General features: G+C 37.4%; 1 long non-coding RNA gene across 1 annotated transcript; it reads right to left on the bottom strand.

Moving 5' to 3' along the window:
- Positions 1–8,950: 8,950 nt before the first annotated feature.
- Positions 8,951–9,517, bottom strand: LOC145051747 (uncharacterized). Its single transcript, XR_013683807.1, has 3 exons — positions 9,385–9,517; positions 9,176–9,231; positions 8,951–9,035 (listed from the first exon to the last, which is right to left on the bottom strand). It is a non-coding gene; the product is annotated as an uncharacterized LOC145051747 (long non-coding RNA).
- Positions 9,518–15,774: the final 6,257 nt, after the last annotated feature.

The following is a 15,774-nucleotide window of genomic DNA, read 5'->3' as shown; positions in this document are numbered from 1 at the left end:
AGCCGACGATTTCGTACGCCCCTTGTTGCCTTCAATATATTCTCATTTGATAAAAGCTTTGAACCAACCTCGCTGGTGTTTAAAAGCTTCCAACTAACCTCGTCGACTTTTGAAAGCTTCGAACCCATCTCACCGTCGTGTAAAAGCTTTGAATTTGTCAGCAATGTGTAAAAACTTTGAATCCGACTTTTCTGAGTGGGATACGATGATGATAGATTCAGGAGTTCAAGAGTTCAATCTTTTCGGAAGTGGTGTTGTTGTGTTTTCCGATTTCTAACAACGGAAACGATGGATTTCGGTAAAGCCTGCAACATGGAAATGAAATTGGGCATCACCATCATTTACAAATCGGTAATTTATCACACAATTATGCATGATTTCTCCATCATAACTTGGTAGGCAAAAGCCCTACTATGGAGCATGATTTTGGTTTATACCACGGTACACGATGATGATTGGCAGATGAAATGGTTTTGGGAGGTTCTTGATTTTGAAGCTATTCAAGATAAAGGTTGAAGATGAAGGTGAGTGGTGGGACCCATTTTATTATTAAATATTTATTTAATAAATAAGTAAACAATAACCAATAAAATTCAAAAAAAAAAATAGTAAGAGTGGGTAATATTTTATTCCTTATTTATTTTTATGTTAATCTTGCAAGTTAGGTTTTCCTTTTAAGTTGTTAGTTTCGTCTAGGTTATTCCCTCACTACCCTTTTCCCTCATATTCGTTTCTGATGCCTATCTTTTCCTTACTCGAGGACGAGTAAGGTCTAAGCTTAGGAAGGTTTGTTAGATGCATTTTATATGCATCTTTTAGCATGTTATTCTCGATATTTTTCTATGAAAAGCTATCTCCCTAATGTTATTATAAAATTCATGTTTCTCCTTATATTTGTAAAATACCCATACTACTCACTTTTGTTATGATTTTCAGGGTAAATGTGATCACAGATTTGCTTCGAAGTCTTGAAAAGTTCCAAAACAACATCGTATTTCATTAAGCCACTTCGGGACACATTTCAACGAAAAATGCAATCGCATTTATCATATATGTGATCGCAGAAATCCCCACTTTTTGACTGGACGTATAAAAAGGCTTCTAAAACACCTCAGTTAAAAAATTTGTGATTCCAGATGACTGAGAGACGATTTTCAAAGGTTTTTGAGTGCCAAACATAGATCTGAAGAACACGATTCAATTTTTAGTTTCATTTAGTAAGAATTGTAAATTAGGTTTCGTTTTTACTTCTTGTAATTCGTTTTTAGCCATGTCATGCTAAAAACCCTAGATTTCAGTTTCGCAAACGACTCGACTTTTCGTGCGAGTAATCATTAGGCACAATTTTTGATTGTGTTTACTGTTTAGTTTGATCAATTTTATGCTTAATTGAACATTTGATTTTGATTCAGTTTTTGTTGTCAACTTTAATTATTAATGAATCATTGTAGTTATTAGATTTGCTTAGATCCGTAATTGTCTCTATTAATTAGTAAAAGTAACGAATATTTGATTGATTCTATGTTAGGATTAACTCTAATATAAACTGATCAAAAAAGTCTTTACACTTCCAAGCTTGTGAGAAGTATTGGACTTTACTGAGAATTTAAAACTGTGTCTAATGCTGCTTTTCTAAATTAATTAAGAGCTTATTTGATTCATTCAGTAAAAAGTAAGGTTTAATTCAAAAAACTTGTTTTGGTTAAACATCTTAGTAAAAGAAAATTGTTAGAGCTTATTAATAATTTTCAGTACCAGTTTAAACTAACACAACTCAATTATCGTGTTGAAGGTTATTTTGTCACACCCCGAAACCGAAGGCGGAAACGTTCCGGGGCGGAGGACGTCATGAAGTATCGCAACCAATGTACATAGTAAGCATAGTAAACACAAAACATTACATTACATAGATTCATTACATTTGTTTGAAAGTAAAGTAATACAAGTTTTGTAGTTAGATAAGTTAATCCAAAATATGACGAGACTTCCATACGCTCCGTCTTCTGCAAAAGAACGCGAGATACCTGTCTAAGGAGAACCTGAGAATACAAGCAGTTTAAAAATCAGCATAAAGCTGGTGAGTTCATAAGATGTTTGTTTACATAAAAAGATCATGTTTTCCTTTGGTTTTTTGAAAAGTTGTTATCCAAGAAAATCTCATATTTTCTTATAAAGATAGTTTAGTTAAAGTTTTGAATTTCCGTTCGATACAACAGTAGATAATTTAATATGTAAGACTATATATTGAAAATCCACTGGGAATACCATCCAGTACAACAGTAGGTAGTTTTAATATATAAAACCATAGATTTAAAACCACTGGGAAGACCACCCAGTAAAACTATAGATTAAAAGACCACTGGGAATACCATCCAGTAAAACTATAGATTAAAAACCATGGGAATTCTATCCCTCACTAGATATAAAATCTATAGATTGAAAACCATGGGAATATCATCCCGTACTAGATATAACATCTATAGATCAAAGATAGATATAAAAATACGTGAATAAACTTATATTTTAATATTAATACGTATTGTGAGTCGGGTAACCATGCTAATATGACAACGAGACCTCCTTGACGTTCTTCAGGCGTAGGATGATATCCAGAATTTGTCACCCCAGGCGTGCCCGCCTAACTGTAGCTAGCAGTTTAGGTGTGGGATTGTCAGTCCCAAATAGATCTATTCACAAATTCCACGCTCTCCCTCAAGGAGACTCTGGTTACACTTCCGGGGAGGATTTACTGATGACCCGAAGGGTTTAATGAAGATAATCTCACAAGCTAGTATTAAATTATTCACGGTGTCCTCGTTCGTTATCAAACATACTAATCGTTTTGAAACATAATACAGTAAAAACAATTTAATACAATGAAATTATCTGGCATAATACTCTAAATTAAACAGAGATAAACTGAATCAGACATAGTTTATCTATTAACTTTACATAAAATCTGTGTCCGTAAAACAAGAACTAAAGATCCCAAATTATTCCCATAATAATTTGATTGGTTTGATTGTTTCCTTTACTGTAATTGAAATCTACTTAGTTATATTCAATAAAACATCCTTTATGCTCCGCATGATACAAAAGGGGTAAAGATATCTAAAAGTTTGCCAGATATTTATAGAATTACATCAGTTTTAAGTTTTGAAAACATTTATAGTTTGCTTGTATTCCTCCCTGAAAACATTGAAAAACTAGGAAAAAGGCGTAGGGGTATGAAATCACCAGTCGAGAAGTGTGTCGGTTTGGATGCTAGGCGTCTGTTCGGGGCTTGGTTACATGCGAGGTTCCTATGTAATATGAAGAGATACACATTTGTATCTAATTAGACCTTGATCTATTAATTAAATAAGAATAAACACTTCTAGACGCGAAAACACTTCAATTCAAGTGTTTGGAGTGACCCGGGTGGCATCTAAGGGTGTGTAAAGCTTGGATATGGAGTTTGCTCTTCAAGAGTAAACTCCTTAAGGAGATTATGGCCCATAGACCATATCCCCATGAGTTTACGGCCGTAAACTCATGGGTGGTGGGTTCTTGGGTGCTCAGTGGTCTTACAATGCACAAAGGAAAGTTCTAGGGTTGATTCCATGGCTTAGGAAGTGATCGGGACTTGAATTGACCTTGGAAAAGGAGTTTACAGTCTAAGAAGATGTTCTTAGTGAGTTTACTACCTTAAACACATGAGTTTACAACCGTAAACTCATGTTTGTACATGAATCATGTGTTTTGGTGGTTGTAGGTTAAGCATACAAAGTTTTAGGTCCAATTTTAAGCCATACAAGGTGTTAAGGGCACTTTAACACCCTTTGGAGGAGTTTATGGTCTAAGGAGGGGTGTTTACGGTCCAATAATGTTCTTGGGCCGTAAACTCAAGTGTGAATCATTTGTGTGTGTTTTGGTGCATCTCATGAAGGAATATAAGGTTCTATGCACTCATGGAAGCTCATAGAAGCTTTTGGAGGTGTTTAAGGGGCAATTTACCACTTTAAAAGGTGTTTATGGTCTATGAGGGTTTACGGTCCAAGAATGTTATTGGACCGTAAACTCAAGTTTACCCCCTAAATGGTAAGATTTTGGTGCTCTAAGTCCATTCCTGCAAGTCCAAAGGTCATAACTAAGCACTAGAAGTGGTTTGGAAGGGTTTTGGGGCTTCAAAACCCCATTTAAAGGAGTTCACGGTTTTGGGAGGGTTCCTAGACCATAAACACAAGTTCTTGGTCCTATTTCATGATTTAAACACGAATTTGAAAGCCAAACATGTTATACTATGAGCTAGGATGGATTTCTTACCAAATTGGAGCTTGAAATGGATGATTTTGGATCAAAATCGAGTTTTAGAGAGAGAGTAGAGAGAGAAAGTGTTTTAAGAGAGTGAAAAAGCTTCAAAATGTGGTTACTCAATCCCTTATATAGGGGTTGATTTTTTGGCCTGGTGGAAATCTACCCGATACCGACGTTAGACGAGGCTTTTGGTCGCATCCGATTAAGTTGTTGTAACCCGACGTGGTCGAAACTATAAATTTTCTAAATAATAATTTGGGATGTTTTCATGTGTTTCTAACTCGTTTGGATACTTATGAGGTCATTCTAAAAAGTCTTAAATTTGATAACCTAATCCAAAATGTTAACGGAAAAATTGAAAGACAAACGGGTTTTACCAACGGGAATGGGTTACAACGACAGAACAATTTACAGGTTGTCACATTATCCCCCCGTTAGAGGGAATTTCGTCCCGAAATTCAAAACTTAAGATACAAATCATATAATCGAAAAGATGCGGATATTTGTCTTATCGAGTCTTCGTGCTCCCAAGTGAACTCGGGTTCCTGCTTGGCATTCCGGTGAACCTTTACTATTGGGATACGACTTTGTTTCGTACATTTGATCTCTCGAGCCATGATTTCGATTGGTTCTTCCATGAAGTTCAAGTTTTCGTTGATCTTGATTTCATCAAGGGGATTACTAGGGTTTCATCGGGTAGGCACTTCTTGAGAATAGAGACGTGGAATACAAGATGGATGTTGCTAAGTTCTGAAGGTAGTCGGAGTTTGTAGGCTACGGAATCGATCCTAACGAGGATCTCGAAAGGTCCTATGTACCTCGGGTTAACTTTTCCACACTTTCCAAAGCGTACCATGCCTTACCGGGTGAGACCTTTAACAGGATACGATCTCCTAATTGGAATTCTAACGGTTTTCGTCGTTTATCATCGTAACCCTTCTGTCGGTCTCGTGAAGTTTTCAATCGTTCTCAGATATGGATGATCTTCTCGGTGATTTCGTTGATGATTTCAATACTAGGGGGAGTATTGTCGGGAATTTGACTCTTAACTAGCTGCGTGTTCCCTAACTCTCCGAAATTAATAACACATGCTCTCTGCATACCACCTAAGGTCTGAATAGTTCTCACACTCTGTCCATCTGTCTGAGAATGATATGTCGTTCTCAAGTCCAACTTAGTTCTGAGAGCTTTCTGAAGGGACTGTCAAAACCTTGAGGTAAACCGGCTATCTCGCTCGAAGATAATGGATGCAGGTACACCGTGCAGTCGGACTATCTCTTGGATGTAGGTTCGCGTGAGTCTTTCCATCTTGCGGCTTGAACTCTTCTTTTCGGCTCAGGGTAACTGCTACCACATTGGCCTTGCCGGGATGGTAGCGGATTTCACACTCATAACATTGAGCATCTCTACCCATCGTTGTTGCCTTATGTTTAAGTCTTTCTGTGTCAGAGTGGTTAAGGGTTTGGCGATTCTGGAAAAATTCTGGATGAACCTACGATAGTAGCCAGCGAGACCCAAGAATTGACGGATTTCTGTGGGTGTCTTCGGTGCTGACCAATTCTCTATCGCCTTGAATTTTGGACGGGTCCACGTGTATGCCTTCCTTGCTTACCACGTGACCAAGGAAAGTGGTTAGGCCGAAGGGTATCACTATGAACTCGTAGATATCGAGTCCTGAATGTTGTCTTGGAAACATCATTCTCGTGAACTCGAAGCTGATGGTACCCTGATCTGAGGTCTATCTTCGAGAAGTAACTGGCTTCCTGAAATTGGTCGAAAAGGTCATCTATTCGAGGAAGAGGATATCGGTTTTTTTTTTACGGTCAACTTGTTCAACTCATGGTAGTCTATACACATCCGAAAGAATCCATCTTTCTACTTCACAACAATACAAAGGCTCCCCTAGGTGAGGAACTCGGTCTGATGAATCCTTTGCTGAGTAGTTCATTAAACTGACTAGATAACTCCTGCATTACTGCTGGCGCTAATCGATACGGGGGCTTGGCTATGAAGGTAGCTCTAGGAATTAGGTCAATGTGAAAAGGAATGATCGTTTGGGATAAGGGTACAGCCTATGAATCTATCGTTGGCGTATTCTTTCTCACCGTTAGCCCTCTCGATGGTAAATGTTTCGGTTACTAGACGAGGACTATGTTTAAGAAGACGCTTGAATGAATGATTAATAAAACTTCTTTGGCACTAGATTCGAAAAGGATGCGAGTATGAGAATTGTCGAGAAGAAACGTACCCGCGACGACGGTGGGATCGGCGGCTGCCTCCTCCTGTTTTATAGCTAGAACTATCCCGGCGTTGCTAGTTGTTGTTGCTTTGGGGCAGTTCCTCTTGAAATGCCCGACTTCTCCACAGCCGTAGTAGACCTGATCGGTACTCAATCCGGAAGCTTGATTGGTTGGTTGGGACGGTGTTTTGCAGTTTCGACCAGTGTGCCCCTTTTTGCCAAAGTTGTAGCAGATCATCTCGAGGCACGGGCCAGGGGTATAATGGTGATATTTGCACTTGTTGCACCAAGGGAGGTTACCCGCATACCTAGTGGTAGGTGCTTGAGCTGTAGACGCAGTAGCAGGAGTAGTGGCAGCTTGAACTGCCACAGATTCATGCCTCTTGGAGGGTCCTTGTGAACTCTGACCCTTTCGCTTTTTCCAGATAACCTTCTTACTCTTATCACACTCATTCTGGTGCTCCTGATCATCTTCATGGTTTTGAGGATGGGTGTTACTTCCTGGTCCACTGGCCCTACTAGGGTTCAACAGCGTCATTGCAGCCGTCACTGCAGCAGTAACAGCTGCCTGAAATAAGACAGGGTCGAACGGAGGAGAATATGGTGGCGAAGAGTTGTTGTTCCTAGAGCTGGGTCCTTTCTTTGGAGGCATGATGATCTAAAATGATTAGGAAAAAGAGGATGGTAAGTCCTCTGAATTGAATCAAGAGATATGAAACAGGGGATATCTCTTTATGACAGATATAAGGTTCCATAAGCAATAAGCAGGAAAGAGTTATCAAAGCAGATAAACTATCGCTAAAGAAGGAACGAGTAGCAATACTCGGAATGAATTTTTACAACGTACTCGGCTTTGGCTAAAATACTCCCATAGTATTTTATGTTTCGCTGCGACGATGGCTCGTTGTTTTGGGTATTGGGTAAGTTTTAGGCATGCTGCATACAACAGTCACTCCCAAGCACATGTTGGCCGTGTCTCGAATGAATATAGTTGATCAGGCTATATTGACCCTAGACACGACTACATAACTACCCAGGTTTAACCGCAGTGTACAGCACCCATTTACTTATGTTTTTGTTTTACTCGTAATTACGGAATCTGGCGGTTGGGTATACTTATATACTTTTAAAAAATACTTATATTTTAAATTATACTTTTAGTTAAGAGCACTTAGGCCCTTTAGTGTTTATAGTCTTGTACCATGTAAGGTTTGGTATACTAGTTCACTATAAACAAGGGCTCTGATACCAATATGTCACACCCCAAAACCGAAGGCGGAAACGTTCCGGGGCGGAGGACGTCATGAAGTATCGCAACCAATGTACATAGTAAGCATAGTAAACACAAAACATTACATTACATAGATTCATTACATTTGTTTGAAAGTAAAGTAATACAAGCTTTGTAGTTACATAAGTTAATCCAAAATATGACGAGACTTCCATACGCTCCGTCTTCTGCAAAAGAACGCGGGATACCTGTCTAAGGAGAACCTGTGAATACAAGCAGTTTAAAAATCAGCATAAAGCTGGTGAGTTCATAAGCTGTTTGTTTACATAAAAAGATCACGTTTTCCTTTGGTTTTCTGAAAAGTTGTTATCCAAGAAAATCCCACATTTTCTTATAAAGATAGTTTAGTTAAAGTTCTGAATTTCCGTTCGATACAACAGTATATAATTTAATACGTAAGACTATATATTGAAAATCCACTGGGAATACCATCCAGTACAACAATAGGTAGTTTTAATATATAAAACCATAGATTTAAAACCACTGGGAAGACCATCCAGTAAATTTACTAGAAAAACAGCCTTTTACGACGCTCATTGCGCGTCGTAAAAGGCTCAGACGACGCGCAAATGCGCGTCAAGTAAGGCCCTGTCATAAAGAGAGACGACGCGCATTTACGACGCTCATCTACGACGCGCAATTACGACGCGCGTTTACGACACGCAATGCATATCAAGGAAGGCCCTGTCATAAAGGAAGACGACACGCATTCGCGTGTCGTAACCTTACGACACGTGTGTTAATGACACGCAATGCGTATCAATAAAGCCCCTGTCAAGAAAGGCCATGTCATAAATGAAGATGACACACATTTTTGCGTATCATAATTTTTAATGTTTAAAAAAAATAGTATTTATAGATTTACTAATTTTCAAATTAAATAATACATTAAAAATCTCATAATACAAAATAAAATACAATAAATAACAAAGATAATTCATTTCACTAATATGTCAAATACAAATAATTATTCCAAAAGTGAGTAAATATTATAAAAATGAACTCATTTATATACAATTGCATCATCTAGCTTACTATGTGCCAACAACTCTCTGTGTGTTTACTTTTGCTTGAGTCTCGTTTCCTCCAAAGCTTCTAGCCATGCCAAAATATGATATCTTGAGTCTCGTTTCTAGAACCAAAATCACCTTCAATCACCCAATTAAACTCTAGATCTTCTGTTGTTTGAAAGAAATTGGTGTTTGTAATCTATGAACAAAAAACGCAAAGACCAAGGTTAACATTTGCTATGTAGAAAGCACAACTGGACATATGAATATATAATACGCAACATAAACATTTTCATGAAAATGATATAGACAAATAAGTAAGAGTGATGATATTGATACCTTAATTACGCCATTGGTGAACGAAATTTTAATTGGTTGATAGCAATACTTGACCTCTGAAAACAAATAAACAAAGGATCACATCATAATTAGCTCAATGAAGTAGTTCTTATACATTTTCTCTACCAAAAGATTCATCATGGAAACATTTTTGTTGGAAATAACTAAACAAAAACCTAAATACTAAGCAAAAAAATTATAGTAATCACCATTTAGAGCAGGATGAGGAGTCCGATCAGGCCATATGCGACCATTTAAGCAGAAATTTAAGTCATTTGGTGTATCTCCAAAGTCACCTCCATATGCCCAGTATTTGCTACCATTTGCATTTTCCTTGAGTAACCCCTGAAACCAGATGCAAATATTTAGAACTACCCTTGCACCACATTTACAATTTTATAAAAAAATGGTAACTGACCTATTCGAGTACTGGGTAGTAGTCCTTCCTTCAAGTGTTGAAGCAATCTGCAAATTTGTCTCAGCTCCGATTCAGTCATTTGATATTCCAATCCAGGACCACCACCTGGAGGTGTCTGTGGGTGCTTCAGGAATGTAGTTGCACATATAAATCAAAACATCAATATTTATCCAATTTAATTTATATCAATAAATGATAATAACAAAAATAAAAACTGAATCAAAATTCAAACCAAACCTGTAATTGGAGGTTGCTGCTGCTTCACAAGACTAGGAGGTCCAGCTTGAACACCAACATGAGGCATGGAAAGATTAGCAGTTCTTGAGAGTAACCATTAATTAGTACACCTTTTATTTTTTATACTAAAAGATAGACCAATTTGATAGCAGATTAGCAATAATGTAACTTGATAACAAAAAAAAAAACACAAAGAAGAAAAGGAGCCACAAATGGTAACACAAAGTAATAATACTTAAGAATGTAGAGGGCTAAGGACCTTTGATTTATCAATGCATGCATCCTTGAAAATTTAAATACAAGAAGAGTTAGCTTCTCTCTAAACAAAGGGTTTGCATTAATCCAGATCATTGGTCAGGTGAAGATGAAACAATACCAACGGAAATGGAAGGTCTTACTGAGAATATATGGAGTTGTTGCATTAATCCAACTTGAGAGACTGCAAAAAAAAGGGTAAATATGGGAAAAAATTATATAATTATGAGGGCATAGGCATACCTTCCATCCATTCACAATCATATGTCTTCACAATAATAAAAAGCCCTTGGAATATTTTCAAGCCTTTTTGCCTTAAGGCTGTCAACTCCAATTATATAAGGCATTATACACTTACTAGTACCTGGACAAACCATCAATGTATTTTCAAGAATTTGCACTGATACAGCAACCTGTTAAAAAAGAAGTTTATTTTATAGAGCATAAATAAACTCTGAATTTTTTTTGGTGAATACTAAAAAGCTAAAAAGTCATATAATGTAAGGTTTCTTTTAAAAGTTTCTTGGACTTTTTTCTATTTTTCCACTGTTATGGACATTTGCTATATTGGTTTGTTATCATTTTGTCTTTAAATGTCTCTTACATTGATCATATCAGCTGCTTTTCTTTTTGATATCTTTTTCCACTGTTATGGACATCTGTTGCATTTTGGGTTTTTGACTTTTTTGCCCTTAGCTCTTCATATGGTGTATTGCTGCAATTTTGGTTCTGTGCTTTAGGCTAGAGAATTTTGTTGTCAAACAGGGGGCTTAAATAAATCTCGAAATGCTATGGTGGTACAGTTGTTGCCCCAGGAGCCCATAATGTCTTTAATAAATCTCCAAATGTCGTTCCAATCTCACCCTGTCATCATACCCATAGGCCATAGCCATAAAAAAATCAATAATCTTCTACTTGTTTGTTTGCTGCTATAACTATTCTTGCAGAAATACAAATGAACAAAACCAATCATTTATATGGGACATTTAGGGCTAATTACATTATTGATGACCAACACCAACTGATATGTTATGGTGTACAAGAAGGGCAGACATCAAAACAAACAAATTACAAAACCATGTAAGTAGGGTAAGTTCAATTTCATTCTTACTTTTTTCTTTCATGTATATGGCGTACAAGAAGGGCAACACCAAATGCCCCCTTTCCAAATTGCTCAAGCACTTCGTATTGATCCATGTAGATACCAATGCATTTCACTCTGTCGTATATACACAGTTATAAAACCATGTAAGTATGAAATGTCTTAAAAACTTGTTGTGAGGTTCAATATAAAGATCAAATCGTGAAGATACTTTGAAACAACACATCCACAGTGAATGGGCTGCAAGATTTTTTTTTTAAAATAATAAAGTTGCTGAGCAGAAAAAATCAAGTTCTTAAAGATTTCAAGAATGTTAGATTTGAGATTAATCCCACCAACCGGGTTTGTTCAGGTGGAATATTTCACAGCATGTTACTTTATCAGGTGGAATCACAACCAAAAAACTAAAAGACATCATCATTACTACTAAGTTCCTGGCACTTCCTTGATCAAACAAGCATTAATATGCATCAACTGAAAACACAAACAAACCTAATCAGCCAAAAAGATGAACCAATGAAAGAGATGAGAATAAAACCTTGAATTTTGGTACAGTTCACACAAGTCTGCCACCAAGTGATTATAGAAATTGATTTTAGGGACAGTATTCTTCAAATTACCTGCTCTATAAATGAAAAAAAACCCTAATATAGTGTTAGAAAACCTTGAGCAGCCTAATTCGATTGTAGACTTGATTTTTTTGCCAATTGAATCACACAATAGGGACGTGAATGTGTATCTGGTGGTATCTCTCCAATCTGCCTTTGCTAAATTCTACCATTTCCTCTGTGTGCGTGAAGAGCCGCAAATCTGTAAATGGTGCCCTACGATTGGATAGATACCACCTTAAATAGACAGATGACGTGATTCTCTCATCTGTACGAACTCAAAAGGAAACAAACATTACCTCTGCTTCTTCTTCTTCATCTTCATAATCATCATCTTGTCTAAATGGCTCGATGAATTCCCTAATGACAGATGCAACTTCAGAATTCATACCAACTTGATCATTTTGTGAACCATCATTAGAGCTCAAATTGCCGAAAGCATCAAAATTTCTGAAGAAGAAGCCCTAAGCAGCTGCATATCCATGAACCATAACAAGAGTTGGTGAATCCTCCTTGCTGTCGAAGGTGAAAATGTTGATAAATCTTGGTTCATTGCTGGAACAACGAAACCTGAGATGTATAGAGAGTAGATGCATAGAGTGTGTGCAACTGTTAACAAATTATCAGAATGGGATCGAGAAGCAGAAAAGTATGGGGGGAGGATCTCGCACCTAAGAAATCAAACAAGAATGAGAATAAGGGAGAAGGAACGAAGAATACCTGAGATGCATAAAGAGTAGAAGTGGGGATCGTGGAATGAAGAGGAGATCGCGGTCTCCTCCACAGGGATGTGAACGAACCCTAACAAATTAACTCCGAAAATATAGGCATCTTTCACTTCGATCGATTGAAGATAATGAAATCGACTGGAAACATTGAAGCGGACGATTGAAGATAGTTGAAGAGATAAGAGTATAACAATATCAAGAAATATTACCTAAAACTTTGAATCAACAATGCCATGAAATCGAACCGGAGGGTGAAGAAGGTGCGACTTCATCCAAGTTCTCATCGTCTGAATCAATTAGGGATTTAAATCTGGGTTTTTTTTTTCTATTGGGCGTTTTAGGGATGATGTGCTAGGGTTTTTCCAGGATGATGATTTAGGTAGGGTTCAAAATCGAATTGAAATATCGGGGCTTTATATGAATGAATGAAATATGAAACAACGATTTGATTTTCATGTTGAATATTTTGTGAATGAATAAGAAGATGATTATGGTGAAAGAGAAGGGTGGAGAGAAAGGTAGGAGAAAAGTAGCAAGTGTGGATCGATTTCATGAGGGTTGACCCACTCATCATTGTTATCTTCCATCCCTAAAGTCACCGGCGTGGCGTCTTTTTTCTTTGGAGCCACCGTCGCTGCCATATTCTTTCCCTCAAGCCACCATCGCTGCGAAGATCAGTGAGATGAGACAACATTTGTTACAGCCATGGGAGATCTCTACGAAATCGCAGATTGGGTGTTAGGTTAGAGAGAGAGAGAGAGGGGGAAGACGAAGACCCTAGGCTTCTTTCTTACTAATTGGAATAGGAGGCGGGGTTTTAATTTTTGAGATTTCATTTCCTGCTTGAAACGCGTGTTTCATTAAAAAAAAATATAAAGCGACACACTTACATGACACACATCTTATGAAAGGCATCCTCCGTATTTCTTTTTTTTTCTTTTCTGACACTAATTTTAGGTCGCGCACAAAAAGCGCATCCTCTATCCTCCAAATTTTAGAAGAGCTGACATTATTTTTGGGGCACACACTTTTGCGTATCGTAAATCATCGCGTGTCATTGTTTGCGCATCATTAAAAGGCTTTTTTATAGTAGTGAAAACTATAGATTAAAAGACCACTGGGAATACCATCCAGTAAAACTATAGATTAAAAACCATGGGAATTCTATCCCTCACTAGATATAAAATCTATAGATTGAAAACCATGGGAATATCATCCCGTACTAGATATAACATCTATAGATCAAAGATAGATATAAAAATACGTGAATAAACTTATATTTTAATATTAATACGTATTGTGAGTCGGGTAACCATGCTAATATGACAACGAGACCTCCTTGACGTTCTTCAGGCGTAGGATGATATCCAGAATTTGTCACCCCAGGCGTGCCCGCCTAACTGTAGCTAGCAGTTTAGGTGTGGGATTGTCAGTCCCAAATAGATCTATTCACAAATTCCACGCTCTCCCTCAAGGAGACTCTGGTTACACTTCCGGGGAGGATTTACTGATGACCCGAAGGGTTTAATGAAGATAATCTCACAAGCTAGTATTAAATTATTCACGGTGTCCTCGTTCGTTATCAAACATACTAATCGTTTTGAAACATAATACAGTAAAAACAATTTAATACAATGAAATTATCTGGCATAATACTCTAAATTAAACAGATATAAATTGAATCAGACATAGTTTATCTATTAACTTTACATAAAATCTGTGTCCGTAAAACAAGAACTAAAGATCCCAAATTATTCCCATAATAATTTGATTGGTTTGATTGTTCCCTTTACTGTAATTGAAATCTACTTAGTTATATTCAATAAAACATCCCTTATGCTTCGCATGATACAAAAGGGGTAAAGATATCTAAAAGTTTTCTAGATATTTATAGAATTACATCAGTTTTAAGTTTCGAAAAAATTTATAGTTTGCTTGTATTCCCCCATGAAAACATTGAAAAACTTGGAAAAAGGTGTAGGGGTATGAACTCACCAGTCGAGAAGTGTGTCGGTTTGGATGCTAGGCGTCAGTTCGGGGCTTGGTTACACGCGAGGTTCCTATGTAATATGAAGAGATACACATTTGTATCTAATTAGACCTTGATCTATTAATTAAATAAGAATAAACACTTCTAGACGCGAAAACACTTCAATTCAAGTGTTTGGAGTGACCCGGGTGGCATCTAAGGGTGTGTAAAGCTTGGATATGGAGTTTGCTCTTCAAGAGTAAACTCCTTAAGGAGATTACGGCCCATAGACCATATCCCCATGAGTTTACGGCCGTAAACTCATGGGTGGTGGGTTCTTGGGTGCTCAGTGGTCTTACAATGCACAAAGGAAAGTTCTAGGGTTGATTCCATGGCTTAGGAAGTGATCGGGACTTGAATTGACCTTGGAAAAGGAGTTTACAGTCTAAGAAGATGTTCTTAGTGAGTTTACTACCTTAAACACATGAGTTTACAACCGTAAACTCATGTTTGTACATGAATCATGTGTTTTGGTGGTTGTAGGTTAAGCATACAAAGTTTTAGGTCCAATTTTAAGCCATACAAGGTGTTAAGGGCACTTTAACACCCTTTGGAGGAGTTTATGGTCTAAGGAGGGGTGTTTACGGTCCAATAATGTTCTTGGGCCGTAAACTCAAGTGTGAATCATTTGTGTGTGTTTTGGTGCATCTCATGAAGGAATATAAGGTTCTATGCACTCATGGAAGCTCATAGAAGCTTTTGGAGGTGTTTAAGGGGCAATTTACCACTTTAAAAGGTGTTTATGGTCTATGAGGGTTTACGGTCCAAGAATGTTCTTGGACCGTAAACTCAAGTTTACCCCCTAAATGGTAAGATTTTGGTGCTCTAAGTCCATTCCTGCAAGTCCAAAGGTCATAACTAAGCACTAGAAGTGGTTTGGAAGGGTTTTGGGGCTTCAAAACCCCATTTAAAGGAGTTCACGGTTTTGGGAGGGTTCCTAGACCATAAACACAAGTTCTTGGTCCTATTTCATGATTTAAACACGAATTTGAAAGCCAAACATGTTATACTATGAGCTAGGATGGATTTCTTACCAAATTGGAGCTTGAAATGGATGATTTTGGATCAAAATCGAGTTTTAGAGAGAGAGTAGAGAGAGAAATTGTTTTAAGAGAGTGAAAAAGCTTCAAAATGTGGTTACTCAATCCCTTATATAGGGGTTGATTTTTTGGCCTGGTGGAAATCTACCCGATACTGACGTTAGACGAGGCTTTTGGTCGCA

Source organism: Lactuca serriola, chromosome 5, assembly GCF_051521515.1.
Source record: "Lactuca serriola cultivar US96UC23 chromosome 5, Lser_US96UC23_V15, whole genome shotgun sequence".
Taxonomy (NCBI): domain Eukaryota; kingdom Viridiplantae; phylum Streptophyta; class Magnoliopsida; order Asterales; family Asteraceae; genus Lactuca; species Lactuca serriola.
This window is presented reverse-complemented; position numbering and strand designations above follow the sequence as displayed.